This window comes from Phyllobates terribilis, unplaced genomic scaffold (genome assembly GCF_046119375.1).
Source record: "Phyllobates terribilis strain yellow unplaced genomic scaffold, ASM4611937v1 Scaffold_7__3_contigs__length_470593459, whole genome shotgun sequence".
In the NCBI taxonomy this organism is placed as follows: domain Eukaryota; kingdom Metazoa; phylum Chordata; class Amphibia; order Anura; family Dendrobatidae; genus Phyllobates; species Phyllobates terribilis.
In genome coordinates, this window is record NW_027362767.1 from 423,966,089 (window position 1) to 423,989,906 (window position 23,818).

The 23,818-nt window shown below is 47.1% G+C and overlaps 1 pseudogene; it reads left to right on the forward strand.

The window, feature by feature from the left end:
- The window catches only part of LOC141155594 (dynein axonemal heavy chain 12-like), a 136,812-nt pseudogene that overhangs the window by 750 nt on the left and 112,244 nt on the right, over positions 1-23,818 (forward strand).

The window sequence follows — 23,818 nt, forward strand, 5'->3', positions numbered from 1 at the left end:
AAAAACCATCAAGCGCTACAAAGAAACTGGCTCACATGAGGACAGCCCCAGGAAAGGAAGACCAAGAGTCACCTCTGCTTCTGAGGATAAGTTTATCCGAGTCACCAGCCTCAGAAATCGCAGGTTAACAGCAGCTCAGATTAGAGACGAGGTCAATGCCACACAGAGTTCTAGCAGCAGACACATCTCTTAAACGACTGTTAAGAGGCGACTTTGTGCAGCAGGCCCTCATGGTAAAATAGCTGCTAGGAAACCACTGCTAAGAACACGCAACAAGCAGAAGAGACTTGTTTTGGTTAAAGAACACAAGGAATGGACATTAGACCAGTGGAAAATTGTGCTTTGGTCTGATGAGTCCAAATTTGAGATCTTTGGTTCCAGCTACCGTGTCTTTGTGCGACGCAGAAAAGGTGAACGGATGGACTCTACATGCCTGGTTCCCACCGTGAAGCATGGAGGAGGAGGTGTGATGGTGTGGGGGTGCTTTGCTGGTGACACTGTTTGGGATTTATTCAAAATTGAAGGCATACTGAACCAGCATGGCTACCACAGCATCTTGCAGCAGCATGCTATTTATTTTTCAACAGGACAATGACCCCAAACACACCTCCAGGCTGTGTAAGGGCTATTTGACCAAGAAGGAGAGTGATGGGGTGCTACGCCAGATGACCTGGCCTCCACAGTCACCAGACCTGAACCCAATAGAGATGGTTTGGGGTGAGCTGGACCGCAGAGTGAAGGCAAAAGGGCCAACAAGTGCTAAGCATCTCAGGGAACTCCTTCAAGATTGTTGGAAGACCATTTCCGGTGACTACCTCTTGAAGCTCATCAAGAGAATGCCAAGAGTGTGCAAAGCAGTCATCAAAGCAAAAGGTGGCTACTTTGAAGAACCTAGAATATAAGACATATTTTCAGTTGTTTCACACTTTTTTGTTAAGTATATATTTTTCCACATGTGTTAATTAATAATTTGATGCCTTCAGTGTGAATGTACAATTTTCATAGTCATGTAAATGCAGAAAATCTTTAAATGAGAAGGTGTGTCCAAACTTTTGGTCTGTACTGTATATACTTTTTTTTAGTTTTTCAAAGGGCTGGCATCATCGGGAACATGGGTGTGTTTTGATGAGTTTAACCATATTGAGCTGGAGGTGTTGTCCGTGGTGGACCAACAGATTCTCCGCATCCAGAGAGCCATCCAGATGAAGATGGACATGTTCAACTTCGAAGGAACAGAGCTGAAGCTTAACCCAAATTGCTTCGTAGCCATTACCATGAATCCTGGCTACGCGGGACGTTCTGAGCTGCCGGATAACCTCAAGGTAAAGAGTCCCAGTGCCTTGCATCGGGTCCTTCCACAACATTTCTATAGGATTAAGCTCAGGACTATGACTCGGCCATTCCAAAGCTTTATGTTTATTCAACCATTCTTTTGTAGAACGACTTGTGTCTTTGGGCCATTGTCTTGCTGCATGACCCACGTTTTCTTGAGATTCAGTACATGAACTGATATCCTGATATTTTCCTTAAGCATTTGCTGATAGATTTTAAAATTCATTGTTCCATCAATGATGGCAGCCGCCCTTGGCCGAGTGCAGCAAAACAGGCCCAAAGCATGTTACGATTACCATCTTTGTGTTTCATAGATGATAGGAGGTTCTTATGCTGTAATGCAGTATTTTCTTTCTGCAAACATATAGCTTCTCACTTAAAATCTCTCTCTTGGCCTCATCCTTCCACAAAGCATTATTCCAGTTACCTATTGATGTGCGCAGGTGAGTTTTAGCAGTGACATTTTAAATCGCATTGCCTTTCTCCTTGCAATCCTGCCATGCTCGCCATTGTTGTTCATTGTCCTTCTGATGGTGGACTCATGAACAATTACATTAGCTAATGTGAGGAGAGGCCTTTAGTTGCTTAGAGGTTACCTTGAGTTACTTTGTGACCTCACAGACTGATGTAGCTTTAAGTCAAATTTATGCCGTAATACAGAAATTTTTGAGGGGTTCACAAACTTTCAAGTAAATACTAGGTTTACACAAGAAACATAAGATTTCATCAAAGGGATTATTCTCCCCCAAACCTATATGAGATTGCACATTTCCTATGTATAATCACCACACCTGATGCCCTCATTTCTGCAAGCTCCTTAATATTGATGTCCCATTCTCCTATTTTCCAAAATGGACACAGTAGAGGTGTGGAGAGAGATTTGGAAAGTGTTAAAGGAGTATTCCCATCTCCAAGATTCTATCCCAATATGTAATAGGTGTAATAATAATATTAATAGCAAATACCTCCAATTGGAAATGTAGTAAACTTCTTCTGATTAGCTATGTCGCTTACCCCATGTGCAGGACATAGCAGTAGCTTAGGTATCCATGGTTACGACCACTAGCAAGTAACTAACTGTTACTATGAGTGGTCGTAACCATGGAAACCTAAGCTACTGCAATGTCCTGCACATGGGGGTAAGCAACATAGCTAATCAGAAGAACTATACTACATTTCTAATTGGAGATATTTGCAAACATTATTATTATTACCCCTATTACATATTGGGATAGGATCTTGGAGATGGGAATACCCCTTTAACCACACTTTGACTGACTTTCCTCTGATGTGGATTAGACACATCACTTTTAGGTCTGGGGTGGAGGATAGTGTAAATGGACATAATGGGTTCCCCGGCTCTCTGCCTAGTTTACAGTAATTTAGTCTCATTTGTTGACTGACCCATCTGGTTTGCGCATTTCAGGTTCTTTTCCGGACTGTAGCAATGATGGTTCCAACTATGCTCTGATTGCAGAGATCGGCCTTTATTCTTACGCTTTTCTGCACGCTAAACCTCTCTCGGTGAAGATGGTAATGACTTACCGGCTGTGCTCGGAGCCGCTCTCGTCCCAGTTCCATTATGATTATGGGATGCGTGCAGTAAAGGCTGTGCTGACCGCTGCTGGCAATCTGAAGCTGAAATTCCCCCATGAAAATGAAGAGATTCTTGTAAGTTCTGAACTGTTGGTCGCTTTACATCTCGTATAGGATAGCATTACCATCTTACCGAGAAGCATTTGGATCACAACAATTACAGCTGTCTGATTTTATAATAGCAGACAGAGACTTGCAAATAATTTCTGCACATTACTGTTCCTGGCTTGTTAGATCTCATCTGTGCAAAAGTGTCAAAACTATAGTTGTTAAACACGTAGCTTGTTCATCTTATGGGACAGTTTGATTTTTAACTTAAACGCATGTATTTTAGGCTAAAAATCATCTTAACAATTGGGTTTTATTAAAAATTTTGCATCGCTTGGCTTTCACCGGCTTTTTGACTCCCTGCACATTCAATTTTGATAAGGTCTGTGGTCATAAATAAACTGAGAGGAGCTCAGAAAAAGACAGATAAAACATTTACAAACTCCCCGTCAGCCAGCAAAAACGAGTTCACTGACAGTATCTCACTTAACTCATTCTGCAGCCGGCAATTAACAGTGCAACACAGAGGCCACATCTATTCCCTATGGAGAAACAATTCTGCAGCATAATTTACTGCAACTCAGCAGCGTTCCATTCCTCTTTTATCATTCCTGGAAATGTAGGAATTAATTGAAATCTGTCAATAACGAGTACCCTACACAGTCTGACAATGTCACCACTGTTTGGGCACAGTCAGATTGTATAGGGTTGTCCCCTATATAGATTATATATACATTATATATCATTTACACATACATTTCCAGGAGGTATAACAGAGGGACGATACAATGTAGAGTTTTAGGAAAAGGGGTTTCATCCTTATTTTTTGGAGAATACTATTTTTTACTAATACAGACATACCACAAGAGCTGACTGCTCCTTTGTAATGGGGTTCCTCACTTTTAATATTGTTTCATGTCATATTGTATATGAATTATTTTATCATTTAATCCTTTTTCATTCTATTTAGCTCTTGCCGTCAATTAAGGATGTAAACAAACCCAAATTTTTGTCTCATGATATTCCTCTGTTCAATGGGATTACCAGTGACCTGTTCCCTGGCATTCAACTTCCGGAAGCCGACTATAAGGTATTAAAATCTAATAGTGTCTTAAAGGGTTTTCCAAGCCTTAAAGAGGACTTGTCCCTCGCCATAAATATGTAAATGCCGCTGTTCTCCTGACTCCGGCATTGTTTTCCTTTTCTTCCTGCCCCCCTCCATTCCTGACATCTGTCACTCTCCTCCAGCCCTTTAAGCCAACTGGGCAAGGCCTTCCTGAAGACTCCCACAGAGAGGACTTGATGACCACGCCCACTTGGCTATTAAAAATTATGAACTAGATTTCTATAAAGAGGCTATATCTCAGGAATGGAGAGGCGCAGGAGCAAAAGAAAAACCGCACCGGATTCAGGAGAACAGCGGCATTTACACCAGGTAATAAAATTGCATATTAATGGCAAGTGATAGGTCCTATATAGCTGGCCAGCTATCATTTGGATGACAGTTATCTTTCAGCAGCAGAAGGGAAGGAAGGGAGACACAGATCCATTACTAGTGGGTTGGCGGAGCCCCACAGGGATAGATCACCTCAGATTTATAAAAAGTGACGACCGGCCCCTCCAACTTAAGCTCCTCCTACTCCCATGTTCTCCAGTCTGAAATTTGAGGTCGCAGAGGATAGTCGCTGCCTTTGCAGCTCCTCAGAAGATTTTTTATTTTTACCAAAGGAGACCTGGAGCCCCCGTGGTCTAGAGGTCTCAGGGGGTCTCGGCGCTGCCGGGACCCCTGCCCTCCCCTGGCAGACCTGCGTACCCCTTAAGGAGGTCCCCGCAGTAACCTGCCGGCCCCAGGGTACATAGGGCGCTTCCTGGCGGAGACGCACACCGCCTGTGGGGTCCCTGCGCGCTCCGCCGTGGGGGGAGCAAGGGCCACAGCGCCACACATCCCTGGGGGTCCCTGTGGCGCACAGCGGGGTAAGTGCTCTGTGTATGAGTGCTTCAGTGGCTGCTGCGGCAGCCGCCGTTATGTCATGTGGTGATTTTCTGCTTTTCTGTATTTGCAGACGGTGTATGAGGATCACCGCTGCATTCTCTGACCCTGGGGGCTGGGGAGCAGGGACGGAGGAGCACGGCTCCGTTGGAACGGGGGGCGTGGCTTTATTATCTTGGCTTCCTGCCGTCACTTTTAGGCAGGAAGCCTTCAGGAGAGCGCGCGCTTTCTCTCTGAGCGCGGGCTCTGTGAGTGAGCTCGGGGGGCGGGGCTTCGCGTCGTTCGGCTTCCTGTCATTGTAGTTCTGACAGGAAGCTCCTGGCTTAGCGCGCGCTGAGCTCTCCGCCCCTCTCCCTCCTTCCGGCTTCCCTCCACGTGCACCTCCGGCTCTCTGCTCCCCGTTCACCGCCCTCACAGCTCAGAAGGAGCAGTCACCGCGGCACTGGTGAGTCGTTTCTGCCTGTAGGCAGAGGCTCCCTTTTTGTTCTTTCCATTGCAGAGCACCTTGGCTGACCAGCTAAGGCAGGCAAGGTGCTATTTGCCGCTACCGCTTTTCTGGACACTCTCACTTCTCTGACCTCTTAAGGCAGTGAGGTATTTAGCGTGTCAGCAGCATTAACCCCTTCTGAAGGGGTCTGCTCAACAGGGCTGTTAACTCTTTCTGGGGGTGCACACTTCTGTTTCAGAGGGCGCTTCTCCCCAGTTTGTTAGGTTAACTTTTGCTCTGCAGGGCTGGGGTAACTCTCTCTAGAGGAGAGTTTTAACCCTTCAGTGCCTTAAAAGTAAAAAAAAAAAAAAAAAAAAGGGGGAATTTTTTTTTGTGGAAGCAGGCTGTGTTAGCTATTTTCGCACACCCTAGGTTACCATACTCATTCTAACATGCTGGCATCTGATGTGGGAGGCATGACGGATCAGGGACCAGGGGGCGCGGACCTCTCTCCCGATCCGTTTCAGGATCGGTCTCGCATTTCTGATACACCCAGGTCTCCGACGTCGTCAAGTTCGACCCTTAGTGATGTTAAAGTGGAGGCTCTCACCCGCTCCATTGACAGTCTTTCTAACCTCCTGGGTCATTGGGTGTCAGCTAAGTCGCAACCGACACCACGAGGCAAGAAGCGCCACAGGGTGGCGCTGTCTCCTCCGTGCGGTGCATCGGAGGCTCCAGATTCACCAACAAGCTCGGTTGGTGAAATCTCCGATTCTGAGGATGAGGATCGGCAGAGTCGTCCTGCTTCGCTTTCGGGCCGCGTGGATGCTCTCATTGGAGCCATGCGGGAAGCGTTACAGCTGTCTGAAGAGCCGACAAAGCCTGGCAAGTCGGCCCGGCTGTATCAGGAGTCGCGTCGGGCTCGTTCAACATTACCGGCGCATGGTGAACTTAACGAGGCAGTGGAGAAAGAACGCCGGTGTCCGGATAAATGCTTCCAGGGGATGCGGTTTTTTTATGCCTTGTATCCCTGCGCCACGGAGACGATCGCTAATTGGGTTCCCTCCCCTGAAGTGGACCTTCCTCTGTCTCAGCTTAGCAAATCTTCCTTGCTTCCTGTTAAAGGGAAGGCCAGTCTTCAGGAGCCTCTGGACAGAAGAACGGAGTTAGCGGCGAAGTCCATCTACGAGGCCGCAGGTCATGGATTCCGTGCAGTCTTGGGGGCCATGTGGGCCGGTAATGCTTCTCTGCGGTGGTTGGACCAGCTGCGGACGGCATGGCAGGATGGAACTCCGCTGTCGGAAGTGGAAAGGCTTTTCCAGCTGTTGGAAGAGGCGACACATTATGGCAGGGACGCAGTACTGGATACTACTTCCATTCTGTCCAGGTCTCAATCTTCGGCCGTCACAGTCAGGAGAGCACTGTGGCATAAACAGTGGACTGGAGACGCAGTATCCATACAAGGTTTGCTTAGTCTAGCGTACAAAGGCGGTCATCTTTTTGGTTCGGACCTCACGGAGCTGATTGCTAAGGCCAAGGCTAAGGATGCTGCCTTGCCTCAGCGGAAGGTGGCGGCTTCCACGTCTGGCAGGTCAAGTGCCAGTGGTGGTCGTCGGTCCTTTCGGACCAGGGGGCGGTTCGGTCAGCCTTCTTGGGGATCGGGTCGTCCCTCGGCTTCCGGTAAGAAGTCCACCCAGAAATCCCGTATTTCCTGGAAGCAACATTTCCGTCAGGACAAATGGGAGGTTGACAAGAAGCCCGCTAAGGCGGACTGACGCCAGGATTCCGCTCGAGGGCTCTCGGGTGGGAGGTCGTCTGCTACAATTCGGGTCGATTTGGGCGTCCCACATTTCGGACGCCTGGGTGACGCGGGTTATGTTGGCAGGCTATTTCATAGAGTTTCACTCTCGTCCCCCGGACAGGTTTCGTCAGTCACGCACCCCGTCCGAGCCCAAGCTGGCTGCAGCACTGCTGCAGGAGGTAGACACTCTTCTGCAGTAGGGTGTGGTGGTCCCGGTTCCGCCAGAGGACCGGGGAAGGGGGTTTTACTCCAACCTTTTTGTGGTCACCAAAAAGGAGGACAAGTTTCGCCCCATTCTGGATCTCAAAGATTTGAATCTGCATGTCCGGACCCGGAAATTCCGCATGGAGTCTCTCCGCTCTGTCGTAGCGGCCCTGTCGCAGTACGATTTCTTGGTGTCGATCGACATCCGCGACGCCTATTTGCATGTCCCTATCGGCAGAGCTCACCAGCGTTTCCTGCGTTTCGCCATAGGTCAGGCCCATTACCAGTTTGTGGCCCTACCATTCGGGTTGGCCTCGGCACCCAGGGTTTTTACAAAGATTCTGGCGCCACTCATGGCGCTTCTTCGAAAACAAGGAGTTATGATTCTACCCTACCTGGACGACCTGTTGATTGTGTCGCCCACAGCGGAGGAGGCGATGACTGCTCGCGATCTCTCCCTCCAGCACCTGGAGGACTTCGGGTGGCTGGTCAATTGGAAGAAGTCGTCATTAAAACCGACGCAGTCAATCCTGTTCTTGGGGATGCATTTTGACACAGTACGGGCAGTGGTGTCCCTGCCTCCGGACAAACAAACGAACCTTCGTCGCCATGTCCAGGCTATGAGGTCGGCGATGGCAATGCCCCTTCGGGAATGCATGCGCCTTCTGGGTCTGATGGTGGCGACAATGGAAGCCGTACCGTTTGCACAATTTCATTCCCGGGATCTCCAAAATCTTATTCTGACCAGTTGGGATCGATCGCCGACTTCACTGGATCGCTCGGTCGTTATCTCCCGCAGGGTGCGAGAGTCTCTTGGATGGTGGTTACGTCCGGAAACTCTATCCCTGGGGAAATCCTTTCTTCTCCCAAGGTGGTCGGTGATTTCCACCGATGCCAGCCTGACTGGCTGGGGGGGGTTTGGAACGACCTCTGGGTTCAGGGGGTCTGGTCGTCAGAGGAGTCGTCTCTACCGATCAACATTCTGGAGTTGAGAGCAATTTTTCTCTGCCTCCGACATTGGACGGTCCTTTTGAGCGGTCTGCCGGTCCGGATTCAGTCGGACAATGCGACGGCTGTCGCGTATATCAACCATCAGTGCGGGACGAGGAGTTCCAGACTCATGATGGAGGTCTCTCGGATCCTGGTTTGGGCCGAGTCCAGGGTTCCAGCCATCTCCGCGATTCATATCCCAGGTGTGCTGAATATCTCGGCGGACTTCCTCAGTCGCGAGCAGGTGGATCCCGGAGAATGGAGTCTTCATCCGGAAGTGTTTGCACTGCTGTGCTCCCGGTGGGGGACTCCTCAGGTGGATTTGATGGCATCCAGGCTGAACGCCAGCGTTCCGACATTCATGTCCAGGTACAGGGACCCGGAGGCTGTGGCGGTAGATGCTCTAGTGGCCCCGTGGGACCAGTTCGAGCTGATCTATGTGTTTCCGCCAGTATCCTTACTTCCTTTGGTGATTCGGCGGATCAAACTGGAAAGAGTATCAGCAATTTTGGTAGCGCCGGATTGGCCACGGAGGACGTGGTGTTCGACGCTGGTGTCTCTTCTGGCGGCGCCTCCGTTTCCACTGCCTCTTCGCCCGGACCTGTTAATCTAAGAGCCCATTCGTCATCCGGACCTGAAGTCACTTTGTTTGACGGCGTGGCACTTGAGACCGAGATCTTGAACCGTCGTGGTTTTTCGTCCGAGGTTATTTCTGCCAGAGGTCCAGCTACGACTAGGATTTATCACAGAACTTGGGAGTCTTTTTATTCTTGGTGTTCTGGATCGTCAAGGAACCCGAGGGTTTTTTCCATCCCCAACTTCTTGGCTTTTCTGCAATATGGTTTGGCCAAGGGTCTAGCAGTTGGTAGGGCTATTGCTTCACGTAGGGACGTGCGTTCTTTTTTTCATGGGGTTGCTCGTCAGTTTCCGCCTCGGGAGGCGGTTGTGGCTCCTTGGCGGCTTAATCTATTCCTGGAAGCTCTTCAGCATGAGCCTTTTGAGCGTATGGATTCGGCTACGCTTTACTTGCTTTCTTGGAAGGTGGCCTTCCTGGTAGCGGTCACCTCTTTGAGAAGGGTTTCGGAGTTGGCGGCACTGTCTTGCTCGCCACCTTTTCTGGAATTTCTTCCGGATCGTGTGGTGCTTCGTACCCGTGGAGATTTTTTACCTAAAGTGGTGTCCCATTTCCATGTCAATCAGGACATCGTGTTACCTTCTCTCTGTCTGAAGCCGAAGAGTCCAAAGGAGTGGGCCTTGCACTCGTTGGATTTGGTGCGGGCATTGAAGTTCTATCTTACAATCATGCAAGGTTTTCGGAAATTGGACTCTCTTTTTGTGATTCCTGCTGGTCGTCGACGTGGTCAGCGTGCTTCCAAGGACACTATAGCTCGGTGGATACGTTCGGCTATCCTGGAAGCGTACCGGCTCAAGGGCGAGCCTTGTCCGGTTAAAGTTCGAGCTCATTCCACGAGGGCTGTTGGTTCGTCGTGGGCTTTTCGTCAGGGGGCCTCGGCAGCGCAGCTCTGCCGGGCGGCTACCTGGCGCTCCGTTCACACCTTTACTAAATTTTATAAAGTGGACGTGAGTGCTTCCGCCGATGCGGCCTTGGGACGCAGAGTCCTGCAGGCGGCGGTGGTTTAAGTTACCTCTTTATTTTATTTTATTTTTTATTCGGCGCTGGTTGCGCACTTACCTAAGTTGTTGGGGTGTTGGAGATTCTGCCACTATTTCCCACCCTAGAATTTTGGACTGCTTTGGGACGTCCCACTAGTAATGGATCTGTGTCTCCCTTCCTTCCCTTCTGCTGCTGAAAGACGGATTTTGGTAAGAACTTACCTGTAAAATCCTTTTCAGCGAAGGAAGGAAGGGAGACACAGCACCCTCCCATGGCAGAAGTATTTTTTTGTTTCTAGATGCGGCGCGACCCTTTCCTGATGGCGGTCATCTGGTCTGGGGTTGGCGCACTAGGGCTCTTTTCCAGCATCGCCAGCTCATCGCAGTTGTCAGGTCCAGTGAGTTGTACCTGGGACTGTGTGTTTTTTTGCTGTTATTTGCATAACCTGTTTTCTCACATTTCTGAATTTTTCAGAATGGGTTGTACTGTTCTGCTGGTGTTGTCTGCTCTTCCTTAGCTTGTGTACGGACTGGAGAACATGGGAGTAGGAGGAGCTTAAGTTGGAGGGGCCGGTCGTCACTTTTTTATAAATCTGAGGTGAACTATCCCTGTGGGGCTCCACCTACCCACTAGTAATGGATCTGTGTCTCCCTTCCTTCCTTCCTTCCTTCGCTGAAAAGGATTTTACAGGTAAGTTCTTACCAAAATCCGTCTTTCCCGGCTCCCCCATATTCAGGAATGCTCGCTCCTGTTTTCTCTATGACAGAGTCGCTGCCAGAATCTTATGGCAGCTGCTAATTTCAGGGTCAGAAAGTAAGGATCGGGTGATTAAATTCCAACCGCCCGATTTTTATGTCCCCCAACATAATCTGTCATGAGGCCCCCATACACAGTAGATGGTAGACCAATCCCATTGAAATCACCCGATCCTGATCCACTGCTTTGGAATTGGGTTACATGACCTTGTCACTCATCGTCCGGTCCGATTAGTGCAACCTGGGCAGCTGCACAGGGGCACCAGCGGTAAGGGGGCTCACTTAAACCTCCAATGCAAGATGATCTGATGTAGAAAAAAAATGGTTGAAACATCTGTGAGTGATTTATCGCTAATTTAGTTGTAGATTATGGAGACATTTTTTTTTAGATGAATGAATCAATTTGCAGGAGACTGATCCAATGGCCAGGTGTCATGGGTGCGTCAGATGTGACAGTCGCCCTGCAGTTGGTTGCAGGAGATCCCTTCGTTTGGCATTACAGACATCTTCTTAGCGGTCTCACTGTAGGACCCAGCGGCTACCTCCCTCCTGCTCTAATTGACAATCAGGCCTGGGTGTTTAAATACTTCCTGGTTGCTACACAGAGGTGCCAGTGATATTCACATGACCCCTTGTGAAGGCTTGGAGCAAGTACAGTTCTTACTTCCTCTCTGGTGCTAAGAGGATGTGTGTGCCATCTCTCTGAAGTCGACTCAAGCTAAGCTACTTCCCCCGTGTCTGTCTCCCCTTGCTGTCTTTAGTTGTCAGTGGGGATCGACTAGTGCTCACCCCCCCCCCTTCCCTATCCAGGGCCAAACGGTAAGGAAATACAGGGATAGGTTCCTGTACGGCAATTGGTGAGGAACCAATATAGAGTCGGTAGGGGAGACAGGGTGATTGCAGATCAGCCTAGGAGGTCTCCATTTCCCCCTTTCCCTAGTGTCGGGGCTCCCTTCCCCTCATCCCTTTGTGTCGCACTTTGTCTTTCCTACACTGTGTGTGACATCAGGTCAGTGGTGGGCACTGAATGAGACCCCTGAGAGCCACCTTATTTCTTCCCGCCCCCCGGCTCTTCTTCAGATTAGCCGGCCTGGCATGATGTTATGGTTGCAGCATGATGTACACCAGGCCATATAATTAGAAGAGGAGCCGGGGATGCCGGCAGCTAAGAGGCGGCTCTCAGGGGTCCCGTCCAGCGGCCACAGAATACTGATTTGGGTCCTGAAAATGTATTCTCCCACCTCTAATTGGATCCACTGTAAACAGACTGATGAAATGTTTTACCTTCCTTTTGCTCAGGATTTCCTTGAATGCGCACAGGAGAGCTGTGCTGGACACAACATCCAGCCCGAGAAGGTCTTCCTGGAGGACATGATCCAGACGTATGAGATGATGATTGTCAGACACGGGTAAGCTGGAACTACAGATGTCCATGGGACGGTGGATTTATTCTTCGCGGTTTCCATTTTATACAATGGACCATGCTGCGTTTTGTTTATCCCGTACAGTTTTATGTTGGTTGGAGAGCCGTTCTCTGGAAAAACGAAGGTCCTCCACATCCTCGCTGATACGCTGTCTCTTATGAATGAGCGAGGGTGCGAAGAAGAAAAAGTGATTTACCGGACAGTGAACCCTAAAGCCATCACCATGGGGCAGCTGTTCGGGCAGTTTGATCCAGTGTCACATGAGGTTCGTCTATGATTGGAATTATTGTTTGTAATACTAATATCTTTGCTGAAAATGGGAAAATCTCCCCTTTTATGGCTTATGGACATGGTAGAAGGGGTTCCTTCAGAGACATAGACCCCAGCCATACATTGCCGGGCAATCATTTTATTATTACTTACTCCCTGTTTGCACAAAAATTGGAAACTGTTTTATTTTCCCCATCAGACATGGAAGCAACAAATTGTATTATTTATGCCAGAAATTAGCATAAATTTGCATACTTCCAGCCACATTCTGACTAGACTGTGTCTGGCCTCACTCAATACACTTGCTTTGAGTGAGGTCATGCACTTCTAGTTGGCATGTGACCGCGTATATGCAAATCACTTACTTGCGGTCTCTCCCGGTGCCGCCACGTTCACTTCAATAGGGGCCACGTGTAGTCAATACATGTGTATCATCAATATCATAATCCCAGGCATTCCCTTTAATAATCCTTTCAATTGTGGGATTGTATTGGATTTTATGGGAAGAGCAATTTTATTGATGCCTCTCTTCATTTGCAGTGGACCGATGGGATAGTCGCTAATACTTTCCGGGAGTTTGTGTTATCTGAGACCCCGGAAAGAAAATGGGTTATCTTTGATGGACCTATTGATACGCTAGGGATAGAAAGTATGAACACCGTCCTAGATGATAATAAAAAGGTAACTCTCTATTTTACTTTGTGAAAACTTTTTTTTTTTTATTGATATCCTTTTCTGTTTTCATCACCATGTAGCATAACAAAAAGTGATACAAAAAGTTATCCTCCATGTATATCTACAGCCATGATGGAGAATAGAAAACATTAGATTTTATGGCATCTTTATATATCTTTAATTAGCAGTAAATTGCAAAAACTGTTTGTATTTCCTAACACTATCCGACAATATCCATTCATGAAGATGGAAATAAGCCTTTAGTAGAGGACTTATGTATATATGTATGTGGAGAGAGACGCTTTAAAAGATATTCATTGCAGGATCATCTTCCAATTATAAATCAGCTACTAGATTTTTGCCCTTTTTTCAGATATTAATTTGTGCACATAATGATTGTACTTTCTCCACTAAAGCTTACAATGATCCTTTATGAGGTTACTGATCAGACTCCGTGGATTAAGTTATTATTCATTTGTTCAACATTTAGTATTGTTTTAAATATGTCCTGTTATTTTTAGCGTTGCTTGATGAGTGGGGAGATCATTCAGATGTCACCTCAGATGAGTCTGATTTTTGAAACAATGGACCTTTCCCCGGCGTCGGTAGGTTTTCACTCATCCTATAAGAGAGGAGTTCCCATATACTTGTACATCGGGGGATCTAATGCTAACTAATCAGATTTAGTTATAGGGTTGACTTTTAGATGTATTCTCATCTTTTAAAGCATATCCACAAAATGGCCATAATTGTCTGATAGATGAGGGTCTCTCCTCTGGCACCCACCCAAACTTTTCTCGAATATGAGGCCCCATCTTGTGCCGCTGTGAAAGGAGAGTTTGGCAGCACGAGCAACTCTTCCATTCACCGATTTGGAAGTCCTACATACACAGTCATCAGGGGTGTAATGATCGCGGTTGCAGAGGTCGCGACTGGGCCTGTGCAGGTGAGGGGCCCGCCGACATCAGCGCAAACTTCAACTGCATGTGCACCCCCGAACGCACATTCAGACGAAGTGTATTGAGGCGCAGAGACCCGTTGGGTCTGTGCATGACAATGCACGCTGCCGGCCAATCAGAAGCCAGCAGCTGATGTCGGCGTGCACGTGACTGAGGGCGCATGACAGTGACATCATATGCTCCCGAAGCTTGCACTCTGAAGTCAGATGCTGGCTTCAGAAGAGGATGGCGCACAGCGGGGGAGCGGAGGAAAAGCGAGCAGAATCATTTATTTTTTTTCTATGCATTAAAGTACAACGGCAGAATGGGGGACATATACCAGGATGGGGGATATATATACTAGGATGGGGATATATATATATACCAGGATGGGGGATATATATACTAGGATGGGGGATATATATACCAGGATGGGGGATATATATACTAGGATGGCGGATATATATACCAGAATGGGGGAAAAATATACCAGGATGGGGCCCCTGGATAAGGGACATATATACCAGGATGGGGGATATATGTATCAAGGTGGGGCCCAGGATAAGGGACATATATACCAGGATGGGGGATATATATATCAAGGTGGGGCCCAGGATATGGGACATGTACAAAAGGATGGGGGATATATATACCAGGATGGGGCCAGAACAGGGGACATATATACCAGGAAGGAGCCCAATATGGGGGATATTACTACATAATGGGGTAGGAGGTGCAACACGTATGTCCTTATAGGATTTAGAACACTACAAGGGCCCATACATCTGACCAACATGCAGGGGGTCCAAATGTTGCAATGGGGGCCCATCGGACTCTAGTTACGCCACTGACAGTCATCTCTACATTCACTTTAGTCGCTATAATTAAAGGGATTGTCAGTCCCTTTCATTCTGGTGCTACTACAACAATCATCTAAATGGTGGGGATCCAGATCCTGACACCAGCACTGAATATAGGGAAAATGTAATGTTACATAGCTTCTACTCAAATAAATGGATGTTTGTGTAATCTATGGATGATGGAAACGTCAGGACACTTGGAAACGACTTTGTAGACTGTTTTTCATCCACCCAGCGAGATAATTAGATAACTGGATGGGCTTGTGTCTTAGGGCAACCCTACTTAGTATATCTCTCTCTCCAGCCCGCCACTGTTAGCCGCTGCGGTATGATTTATCTGGAACCCCAACAACTGGGCTGGGCGCCCCTGGTGAGGTCCTGGCTCAGCACCCTTCCCGGTGCACTGAAGACTAAGGACCACCTCGCTCTTCTAGAGGAACTCTTTAAGTGGCTCGTCCAACCTTCCCTTCGATTCCTCCGAAAGCAGTGCAAGGTGGGCGCCATGTGTCCTCTCAATTGTAGGAGCATTGCGCAAGTGTGTAGTCTAGATTTACCCTCAGTGTCCTAATGTCTTTCCTCATAGGATCTGGTGACAACCAGCAATGGCAATGTGGTAATATCACTCACACCATTATTGGAGATGCTGATTTTTGATGTGGTGAGAGAGGATCCGAATAATAAGAACATTCGTATCTGGATCCTGGTAAGTGGAAGATCTGCCGATCCCATACACAGTGTGGCTGATCCATCTGCAGGTATAGACAGTGCTTTCCTATTTCCTTTTTACTGATCGGGTTAATTATTTTTATATTTTGATAGATTGGACTTTTCTGAATGCGGCGATACCACATATGTGTATTTTTTGTAAAACTTATTTTCTCTGTTTTTACTGGGGGAAAAAACCCATTTCAAGTTTTATGGGGTTTTTTTTTTGTTTTTTTTCATACTTTTTAAAACATTTTTTGTAACTTTTCTCTGTATTTATTAGCCCCCTTAGGGAACTTAAAGCTGCGATCGTCTGATCGCTTGTGCTATATACAGCAATGCTACACCATTGCTGCATATAGCAAAAATCACGGTCTCCTTTGAAGCCCGGCCACATCATCCGCGATTGTTAGAGGCAGGTTCCTGACGTCTGCTGAGAATTGCATGTCAATAGCACCTTTAGAAATATATTTACTTAGAAAATTGGTGACGTGTTCAATACTTATTTCGCCCGCTGTATATTGTATCCCTTTTCTTCTCTTTTAGGCCAGTTTTGCTTTCTCCCTGGTTTGGTCCATTGGCGGCTGTTGTGACACCGACAGCCGAGTGAAGTTTGATGCTTTTTTTCAAAGAAATTGTCACAGGAAAGAACGATCAGAGCCCTTTCCTGTCCTCCGTGGGGAAATGGGAATGTCCTTTGGACGATAAAGGCCTGGTCTATGACTACATGTACGAGGTAAAGGGATTTCTTCATGGAAATCAAGCCTAATGCTCAGCAACTTATAACTTTGGCCTTTGGGTTATTATCTTAGGTCTCTTAGGACATGTTCACACTGTGTTTATGCCGTATATCTATGACTCTGCCAGAGGTTCTGATTGAATCCCCGAAAAACTGAATTCAGAAGGAGACATGGAGTCCAATGACCTAAGTGGATTCCGTCAGATCCTCTGGCAAAGTAATAGACATGCTGCATAAACGCAGTGTGAACAGGACCTAAATGTCAAACTTATGTAATGTGTCAGTGCTCTCTTATCCCTACATCAAATGTGTCCGAATATGGTTTATCAAAGTTGTAACTACTTTTTTTTTCTTTGAAGTTAAAAGGCCGAGGGCGCTGGGTTCACTGGAATGAGTTTATTAAAGGCACAGCCACGTGGGACAAAAGCACCAAAATCCAAGATATCATTGTGCCAACTATGGATACTGTCAGATACACCTTCCTCATGGATATGTGCATCAAAAACACCAAGTAAGAGTAACAAAATGACTCTTATTAGGAAACCTTGTTGACAATTATCCATTTTGCCATCACAATTACTTATTGTATGGGAAAACCATTCGGATAGTGGAGTCGAATTAGGAAACCCTATTGGTCTATACACAGAAAACTGGCCGCCATTCACACCTGTCTGTTTTATGTCTGTACCAAACACAGTTTGTATAAATGAAAATAGTTTGCTAGTTACTTAAGGACGGGAAACACATATCACGATGGACGGACGGGCCGCGGGACCCCTGACCTGAAATTGACAGCCTCATAGACATCCATGAGGCTGGCGAGTTTGGGTCCGGAGATCTTGGTCCGTACATGGATGGTGTTTATCGGACATATGAATTCGGGCCTAAATTAGTAGTTTTATTCTCAACACTGTAAAATGTTTGATTTGATGGTTGTCCTACAAACTACTTTCCTTTTTTCGCAGACCACTCTTATTTGTGGGACTGACGGGGACAGGGAAATCTATTTACGTCAAAGACAAACTGATGAACAATCTGGACAAAGAAAAATTCTTTCCCTTCTTCATCAACTTTTCTGCTCGCACCAGTGCCAATCAGATTCAGGTTTGTCTTCTTTTTATCACCCTGCCTTCTGACAAATGAAAGAGGTTGCTTCATTAGGATATATAGATGTCATTGGGGGGGATACGCCACTTAGGACCCTCTGCTATGAGCCAGAGAGGAGACCCACAAACAACAGAGGTCTCTCTCGCAGACCCTGAAGATCTGTGTATTAGATGGTCAGACATACATTTAAATGGGTTGATGGACCCATGTGTGTCTTAAAACAAAAAAAATACCCTGTCGCTTCTCCACGCTGCCGCCTGTGTCCCCATCGGTCTCTTCACTTCCTTTTCGACCAGGAGATGTCAATGAAGCCAACCAGTGTCAGATGATCGCCTGCAGTGGTGACTTTCTTTCTGAGCCAGAAAAGAGAGCTAGAAGACTAGTTCTTCTAGGTCGAATGAAACATCAATTCTGCAGCCAATCAATAGCCGCTGATTTGGCTGCAGCGGTCATGTGATGTTTTCTACCTGAAAATGAGACACCGCAGTAGTGGTCAACCTATTGAATCTTCCGACACATAGTTTGCATCTTATTCTAGAATATCATCATGGACAGACTGGACAAAAGACGGAAAGGCGTGTACGACCTCAGATGGGGAAGAAATGCGTCATATTTGTGGATGATATGAACATGCCGGCATTAGAAAAATATGGAGCACAACCACCTATCGAGCTCCTGCAGCAGTTATTAGACCACGGGAATTGGTAATATTCGCAAAAAAAATTAGTTTTTTATTTGTAAGTTATTTTCTTTTATCTTTTCCACTATACGTATATATGCAGCGTGTGTATGTATGTATGTATATATATATAACTTTTCTCACCTTTTAGGTATGACTTAAAGGACACCTCCAAAATCTCATTGGTTGATGTACAGCTGACTGCAGCAATGGGTCCCCCTGGTGGCGGAAGAAACGCAGTTACACCTCGATTTTTACGTCATTTTAATATCTGCACTATAAACGTCTTCAGTGATGAGACCATGGTCCGCATCTTCTCTGCCGTGGTGGCCTTCTATCTACGAAACAATGAGTTTTCTCCCAAATTTTTTACTGTTGGGAACCAAATAGTTAACGGCACCATGTAGGTGAGAAATACTACATTTTTTATATATCATTTGATTCTATGACCCAAACAGTGCAACTTTAAAAAGAATATTCTTGTGGTGCTGCAGCCCCTCCAACTCGCTAAATCCTCCTCATAATCCCAAATCTCTACGTTTTGAGGATTTTTAAGTTTTAACATAGCTATGAAGCATTTTATGGATTGCTACATGTGTAAAACATCTGAACCACCATCAGCACGAGTGCAGCACCAGAACCATCATTAGTTCATGAAGGCAGCTCCAGGACCACCGTCAGTACATGAATGCAGTGCCAAAACCACCGTCAGTAGATGAATGCAGCGCCAGAACCACTGTCAGTACATGAATGTACGGAAAGAACCACCGTCAGTACATTAATGCAGTTCCAGAACCACCATCAGTACATGAATGCAGCGCCAGAACCACCGTCAGTACATGAATGCAGCGCTAGAACCACTGTCAGTACATGAATGCAGCGCCAGATCCACCGTCCGTTCAGCTGATTGGTGGGGGTACCTGAATTCAGACCCCAACCAATCTGATTTTGATTGCTTATACAAATTCTTAAGTTTAACTTCACTCATAGTTTTAGATCTAAATTCTAGGTGTACAAGAAAGCCATGGAGAACCTATTACCCACCCCGGCTAAATCCCATTATACATTTAATCTGCAGGATTTCTCTCGAGTGGTGCAGGGATGCTTACTGATCAAGAAAGAGTCAACAAAAAATAAACGTGTCATGGTGCGACTTTGTCCATGAAGTTCTGCAGGTGTTTTATGACCGCTTAGTCGACGACCAGGACCGATCCTGGCTATACAAACTATTGAAAGATGTGGTGAAAGATCATTTCAAAGAAAGTTTTGATTCTGTCTTTGAGAACCTAAAACAAGAAAACAAACCTGTAAGTAGTGAAATACTGACTTGGCTAGAGTCAGACGTCTATATAGCGGACGTATTCTACGGTCGGTCGTGTTATTGGTGCAGTTCCCGGGCCGACTGTCCTAACTTGAACTAGCATAGCCTCATAACCATCTGTGACGCTGTTAGTTTCGGACCGGCAGAATCTTGGTAGGATTGGGAAATGCAATGTAACATGTAGTGTAAAATATGTTTGCTATCATTGCGCAAGCTATGATATTTGATGTTCTATAATAATTGGATATATAATTGTGGAGTTTTTTTTGCAGCTCGAGGAGGAAGATATTAGAAACTTGCTGTTTGGCGACTACATGAATCCTGATCTCGAAGGCGATGAACGTTTGTATGCCGAGATACCAAGTGTGCAGCAGTTCAACGATGTTGTGGAGAGATGTCTGGATGAATACAACCAGACCCACAAAACCCGTATGAACCTTGTTATATTCAGGTATGCCTGTAATAGGAGCATATAGCTGCCTCTGCACTCTCTCGGTCCAGGGCCATGGCCAGAGCTAGACGGCCAGCTTGGGCACAATTGAGTGAAGGGTGCCACTGTGAACCTCCTTTTTTTCATATACACCCAATTGAAAACTGTGTCTGAGCATTTGATAAGTATATATGACTCGCCCCCTGGGCCGTGGGGCACTCGGAACTGGGCTTCTGCGCGGTGATGGGGGGTAGTAGTGGCAACCCGATCCCGTGGCTCAGGGTGGTCAGACCAGTGGCAGTCTTCTATATGTTTTGCAATGTCCGACTACGCCACCCGTGGATTGCGGTCAGAGTGAACCGCCGCTGCAGAGCATACCGCTGAGGCTGGTGTTGTGGGTGCAGCAGGGAGTAGTACAACTCCCCACGGGAGGAGTGTAGCCTCAGGGCAGTGAGCGTAGATTGTGGGGGTTGTAGTGCAGGGCGTCCCAGTACCAGTAGTGCTGGCGTGGTAAGAAACGCAAAGACAACGTGTTGCAGTCCAGGGTCTTTTACTCACAGTTTGTATACTCCAAGTCACTTCTGTACAGGTAATGACTGCCCAAGTCGTGCTACGTCCACCAGGTGAGGGGCTCGGTCAACCCCCAGGCAATTCAGAAGTATGGCGCAGGACTCCCTTCTGTCCTCTCTCTGGCTTGTGCCCCATCAGTGACCAAACTTCTGTCCAGCTGCCGCGGATCTATGCAGGCAAACGTGGGCCCCGTTTCCCGCTATCCTATATGGTGCCTTCCTAGCAGGTTTAGCGGGGGGTCGCACCAGTAAATGATCACGACCTCCGGTTCTTGGCTGAGGGATAATTTACCTCCACCAACTTGGGATCCGGTACCCTTATTCCGCCTGACCCTTCACCCGTTATCTCGTGGGTTCTTAGGGTCCCTTCTTCCTTCTTGTTTCTGAGCCCTCCTGCTTCTCTGTCTCTTCTCTTCCTTTCCTGTTCCTTCTTCTCCTCCTTCCCTCGGCCTCTTCTCTAGGCCTACTTCTCCTTCTCCTCTCAGGCTCCGGCCTTCACCCTAGGCCTGCCTTCTGAGCAGAGCTCCTACAGAGCCTCTGCTCCCTGTCTTCTCCTCTGTACTGACTGAACACACTCCTAAGATGGTGCCCACCTTTTATACCTCCTCCTCTGAGTGTGAGCTTAGGTAACCAGCACCCAATGAGCTCCTTCCTATGCTCCAGAAACCGTCCCCTTCTGCTCCTACTTCACTAGGTTTTCCTCCCCCCTCCCCACTCCAGCCAGGGACATGGTCAGATGTGCCTGCATAACTATATAAATGGGAGCACTGTAGAGCTGTCCCCCGGAAATGGGGTGTGTGTGATGCATGCAGCTACCTGAGCCCTGGTCCATACTCCATCCTTTCCCGGGAGTGGAATATCACACCTCTGGCTGAGGTGCAATACCCCTGTAGCGGCCGAACCCACGGGGCGCTACATATGCATAAATATAAAGTTTGGACACACCTTCTCATTTAAAGATTTTTCTGGATTTTCATGACTTTGAAAATTGTACATTCACACTGGAGGCATCAAAACTATGAATTAACACATGTGGAATTATATACTTAGCAAAAAAGTGTGAAACAACTGAAAATATGTCTTATATTCTAGGTTCTTCAAAGTAGCCACCTTTTGCTTTGATGACTGCTTTGCACACTCTTGGCATTCTCTTGATGAGCTTCAAGAGGTAGTCACTGGAAATGGTTTTCACTTCACAGGTGTGCCCTGTCAGGTTTAATAAGTGGGATTTCTTGCCTTATAAAAGGGGTTGGGACCATCAGTTGTGTTGTGCAGAAGTCTGGTGGATACACAGCTGATAGTCCTACTGAATAGACTGTTAGAATTTGTATTATGGCAAGAAAAAAGCAGCTAAGTAAAGAAAAACGAGTGGCCATCATTACTTTAAGAAATGAAGGTCAGTCAGTGCGAAAAATTGGGCAAACTTTGAAAGTGTCCCCAAGTGCAGTTGCAAAAACCATCAAGCGCTACAAAGAAACTGGCTCACATGAGGACCGCCCCAGGAAAGGAAGACCAAGAGTCAACTCTGCTTCTGAGGATAAGTTTATCCGAGTCACCAGCCTCAGAAATCGCAGGTTAACAGCATTTGAGATCTTTGGTTCCAACCACCGTGTCTTTGTGTGACCCAGAAAAGGTGAACGGATGGACTCTACATGCCTGGTTCCCACTGTGAAGCATGGAGGAGGAGGTGTGATGGTGTGGGGGTGCTTTGCTGGTGACACAGTTGGGGATTTATTCAAAATTGAAGGCATACTGATCCAGCATGGCTACCACAGCATCTTGCAGCGGCATGCTATTCCATCCGGTTTGCGTTTAGTTGGACCATCATTTATTTTTCAACAGGACAATGACCCCAAACACACCTCCAGGCTGTGTAAGGGCTATTGGACCAAGAGGGAGAGTCATGGGGTGCTACGCCAGATGACCTGGCCTCCACAGTCACCAGACCTGAACCCAATCGAGATGGTTTGGGGTGAGCTGGACCGCAGAGTGAAGGCAAAAGGGCGAACAAGTGCTAAGCATCTCTGGGAACTCCTTCAAGATTGTTGGAAGACCATTTCTGGTGACTACCTCTTGAAGCTCATCAAGAGAATGCCAAGAGTGTGCAAAGCAGTCATCAAAGCAAAAGGTGGCTACTTTGAAGAACCTAGAATATAAGACATATTTTCAGTTGTTTCACACTTTTTTGTTAAGTATATAATTCCACATGTGTTAATTCATAGTTTTGATGCCTTCAGTGTGAATGTACAATTTTCATAGTCATGAAAATACAGAAAAATCTTTAAATGAGAAGGTGTGTCCAAATGTTTTTCTGTACTGTATATACACACACATATATACTGTATATAGACACACACATATATATATATACTGTATATAGACACACACATATATACTGTATATAGACACACACATATATATATTGTATATATACACACACACAAATATATAGCAACAGGGCCCCGCTGCGTCCTCTGTGTCTCTGTACAGATATAAGTGTAACACCTACTGGATCCAGCACAGGTGACAATCTGCCATAGAGCTGACGTGCAGTACATACACTGTGTTATGGGGGCGCTCACCTGTGCGGACCCCGCTCTCCGGCCGCTACTTCTTTGCTCATATAAGGTCTCATTCTGCCATTAAACAATTCGGTTGTCATGGCAGCGGGGGTGGGGCGTTGGTAGGGGGCGTGTCTGGTATAGGGCAGATTGGGGCGGGGCTGTCATGCAGTGCTTGTCTCATCCCTGTAATTTCCTGCTGATGCCACCTGGTGGACAGCATTGGTCAGTACACGCTGAGAATGCTACATTTGCATTGTACTGTGGGAGCTGCTGGTACTACTGGTGCTTCCTGACTGCTGTCCCTATGAGGTATGCAGTATGTCACATGGTGGGGGAGGAACAGTTTATATATGTATATGCACTGCTCAAAAAATAAAGGGAACTGTGCGGCCCTCCAAACAAATGCCACCCCACACCATTACTGACCCACTACCAAACCGGTCATGCTGAGGGATGTTGCAGGCAGCAGATCGCTCTCCACGGCGTCTCCAGACTCTGTCACGTCTGTCACATGTGCTCAGTGTGAACCTGTTTGCATCTGTGAAGAGCACAGGGCGCCAGTGGCGACTTTGCCAATCCTGGTGTTCGGTGGCATTTCTTTGGATGGCCGCACAGCCCTCCTTGTGCTCGGCAGAGGTAGCCTGACTGCCATTAGGTACCGAGATGAGATCCTCAGACCCCTTGTGAGACCATATGCTGGTGTGGTTGGCCCTGGGTTCCTCCTAATGCCGGACAATGCCAGACCTCATGTGGCTGGAGTGTGTCAGCAGTTCCTGCAA